This window comes from Lepus europaeus, chromosome 19, assembly GCF_033115175.1.
Source record: "Lepus europaeus isolate LE1 chromosome 19, mLepTim1.pri, whole genome shotgun sequence".
NCBI lineage: Eukaryota > Metazoa > Chordata > Mammalia > Lagomorpha > Leporidae > Lepus > Lepus europaeus.
Genome location: NC_084845.1, coordinates 48060906 through 48064981, shown reverse-complemented (window position 1 = coordinate 48064981; position 4076 = coordinate 48060906). Strand labels below are relative to the sequence as shown.

Genomic DNA, 4076 nt, shown 5'->3' with positions numbered 1-4076 from the left:
TTGTATGGTGGCAGAACTCAGAGTAAAGTGAGACATCCCTTGAGTGAGTGTCCTATAGTTATTGTACATTTTGTTTTACTAATGCTTGCCTCTACCTTTTAATGCTCTTCCAAGATAAATGCACCTAAGTCTCCTGAGTATTTCTGGGTGATCCAGGTGCTTTGTCAAATAGGCTGTTTATTTTTGTCTTTTATTTTACATTGCCCTCTTGTATCTGGCTTCTAATACTAGCAACAGACTTTAAAATGTAGCCCCAAAATACAAGGCCATTGAGACATCTGCACAGGATGTATTGTTGGTACTTCCAGTGACAATTCTCACATGAACTGGGATCTTGCACATAGCCAAAACATCCTTATACTCAAATGTAGGTTTCTTGGTGGTGTAAAGCCTAAACAGATAAATAAAAAAATAGCTAAAATTTAATTATCATGTGTAAGAAATGATTTTTTTGATGTGTTCTCATGTTAAGAAGAAAAAGAGCTCCAAATTTCTCGCTCAGAATAATTTTTTTTCAAAAATTCAATGTTTATTTATATATTACATGCCTTAAAAAGTTTTGGGGTAAAAAGATTCAACAGGAAGTTAGCAAATACAGCACTTAGGGAGAAGGAGACTTGGAGTCCCCAGAGCTGGAAATCTTTTTTTTTTTTAATTAATTAATTTTCTATGCCATTTCCAATTTAACACCAGTTTTTTTTCATTTCCAATTATCTTTATATACAGAAGATCGATTCAGTATATACTTAGTAAAGATCTCATCAGTTCGTACCCACGCAGAAACACAAAGTGTAAAAATACTGTTTCAGTACTAGTTATAGCATCACTGCACATTAGACAACACATTAAGGACAGATCCCACATGGGATGTAAGTACACAGTGACTCCTGTTGCTGACTTAACAATTTGACACTCCTGTTCATGGCGTCAGTAATCTCCCTAGGCTCTAGTCATGAGTTGCCAGGGCTATGGAAGCCTTTAGAGTTCGCTGACTTTGATCTTATTCCAATAGGGTCATAGTCAAAGTGGAAGTTCTCTCCTCCCTTCAGAGAAAGGTACCTCCATCTTTGATGGCCCCGTTCTTTCCACTGGGATCTCACTTGCAGAGATCTTTCATTTAGGTCTTCTTCTTTTTTTTCTTTTCCATGGTATCTTGGCTTTCCATGCCTACAATACTCTCATGGGCTCTTCAGCCAGATCCGAATGCCTGAAGGGCTGATTCTGAGGCCAGAGTGTTGTTTAGGACATCTGCCATTCTATGAGTCTGCTGTGTATCCCACTTCCCATGTTGGATCCTTCTCTCCCTTTTTGATTCTATCAGTTAGTATTAGTAGACACTTGTCTTGTTTGTGTAATCCCTTTGACTCTTAGACCTATCAGAGCCATCAATTGTGAACTGAAATTGATCACTTGGACTAGTGAGATGGCATTGGTACATGCCACCTTGACGGGATTGTATTGTAATCCCCTGGCACGTTTCTAACTCCACCATTTGGGGCAAGTCCGATTGAGCATGTCCCAAATTGTACATCTCCTCCCTCTCTTTTTCCATTCTTATATTTAACAGGGATCACTTTTTAGTTAAAATTTAAACACCTAAGAATAATTGTGTGTTAATTACAGAGTTCAACCACTAGTACTAGAACAACAACAACAACAACAAATACTAAAAAGGATAAAGTGTTACATTGTATATCTAGAGTCAGGACAGAGCTGGAAATCTTAATGGCAGAAGTTCAAAGGAATCAATCACTGGCCAAGGAAGTGCCATATTTGCTCTTCTTCATTATTTTCTTTATTCAGCGAAGATGAAAATTCAATTCAATGAATAATCTTGCTTCCTTTTGAGTACAAAGGAAAGGGCTATCAAATACCTGCATGTTTTTGGAATTTATTGGCCTTCCATCACACTTCTTCATGAGCAACGCTATCCAGTGATCATGAGTAGATCTAATAACTTCAAGCAAAAGCCTTGTTTCTGAATTCTCCATTAACAACAAACTGGTTTTCTGGTTTTCCATCTGGTACATTTTAAAGCTTACACCAGTTAAGAGTAGCTCCCAGGTCACCAGGTTTGAGCTTCTTAACATCATCAATATCATCAAGCTTGTAGGTTTCAGGATCAATCACACAGAGAGCAATTAATTACCAATCTGTTTCACCTGCATCAATCAGAGTCAAAATTCCAAGAATCTTCACATGAGTAACCTCTCCGTGAGTAAGAACCTTTGAGCCTATTTCACAAACATCAATAGGATCATTGTCTCCACAGCATCTGTTCAGTAGGATCTTTCAAGTCTGAAAGAACACCGTAATTCCATTTGTAACCCTTGTGAGGGAGGATATTCCCCATATAGAGTAGTTTTCCATGTTTTATATTTTGTTTAATGGAATTCAATGACTCCTTGGTGGTAACCTCCATTTTAGCATTTTAGCATTTTAGAATTTTAGCATTTGCCCACCGAAGTACTTCTACAACCATATTAAAATAATTCTCTTTAGAGTCTATTTTCAGAGTAATATCATGAAAGGGGGAAATGTAGTAACCAATTACATTCTCTGGGAGCTGGGCCCTCATCAGACTCCACTGCCCCTGATGAGAAGAACCGTTGAGCCAGCTTCTCCACATTGTACTGAACTCTGCCCCAGTGGGTGGGCGGCCGGGCTGGGACCCCCGTCCCTCCTTTCCCAACTCTCATCAATCTTAAAGCATTGATATTCAGAGCACAACAGCCACTTTCTCTGAGAACAGTGTGGCATCTAAAAATGATGACTTTATCCCTAGGTTAATCTTGACCTCGATTTCTTTACCTTGGAAGATGATTTCTGTTTCTGTAACCAGTTTGGTCCTTTACACAAGGTTTGTATCCAACTCAGTAGTTAGCATTTTAATCAGAAACATAAGACCTCAAACAGAGTGTTAAGTAAATTTTGGTTTAATATATCTGTACATGTATATCATATAGAATATAGAAAATTAGAATATAATATTCCCTGTGTATGCATACAGATGCCAAGAAAAACAGGGCAAGACAGTAAAATTTGAAAATATACAAAGTCATAGAAGAAAAAATATCTCCAACTACTATGCAGATACAGCCATTTTTAAAAATTGATTTATATATTTATAACTACATTGTTTTATAACACTTTCTAGTTTTTATTTGCAATTTATAAAATACTTGTCTTTCCTTTCATTAAAAATTCTTCTAGAACATGAGATATTAAGGAACTTTTAGAAATATGGCTGTAGTGTATTTCATTCATCTCATACTGACAAACTTGTACTAGAAAATAAATTCAATTATTTGGCTTTATTGATTGCAAATGTTGTAGATTGTCCGTTGAACTACTTCTGATGCTGCTAGGCTGAGTACCACATCTTGGATGTTGGTCAACACGCACAGTGGCACACCTCATACAAAAGATCCCTTGAGCAGCCAGTCAAGCTCCCATTGCATACCCTCTTTTACATTTGAAATCATGGCATTTTTTTTATATAATTCAGAATATCATTTTGTCTTCCAATCAAGTTTTAAGTGGTCTACTTGGCATAACGAATACACCATTGTATAAAACAGAATATGAAGCCCTTACCTTTATGAAACTGCTATGTGAGTGGGGGGAACAGCTTATATAAGAAGCAAGGCAATCAAAATTTCAAATTTACCAGAGAGACTACAGTCGTATATAGGAGTGATACCAGGGGATAAATCCCAGGATAAAGGCCCTGAGATTTCTTCTTCTTCTTTTTAATGAAGTCCAATGCCCTTTTCTTTGTGGAAGGCCAGACTTAGTGTCACACTTCCTTTTTGTTTTTGTTCATTTACATCTGTTCTATTGAGCTCCTTTTTTCTTTCTTTTTTCCTTTTTTTTAAAGACAAAGTTACAGAGATCTTTTAATCCACTGGTTCACTCTGTAAATGGCCACAATGGCTGGGACTGAGCTGATCCGAAGCCAGGAGCCAGGAGCTTCCTCTGGGTCTCTAACATGGGATGAGGGGCCTAAAGACTTGGGCCATCCTCCTCTAATTTCCCAGGTCCATTAGCAGGGAGCTGGATCAGAAGCAGAGTAG

At 37.5% G+C, this 4076-nt stretch overlaps 1 pseudogene; it reads right to left on the bottom strand.

The window, feature by feature from the left end:
• Positions 1-1749: 1749 nt before the first annotated feature.
• On the bottom strand, positions 1750-2431 carry LOC133747717 (inorganic pyrophosphatase 2, mitochondrial-like; annotated as a pseudogene).
• Between the last annotated feature and the right edge of the window lie 1645 nt (positions 2432-4076).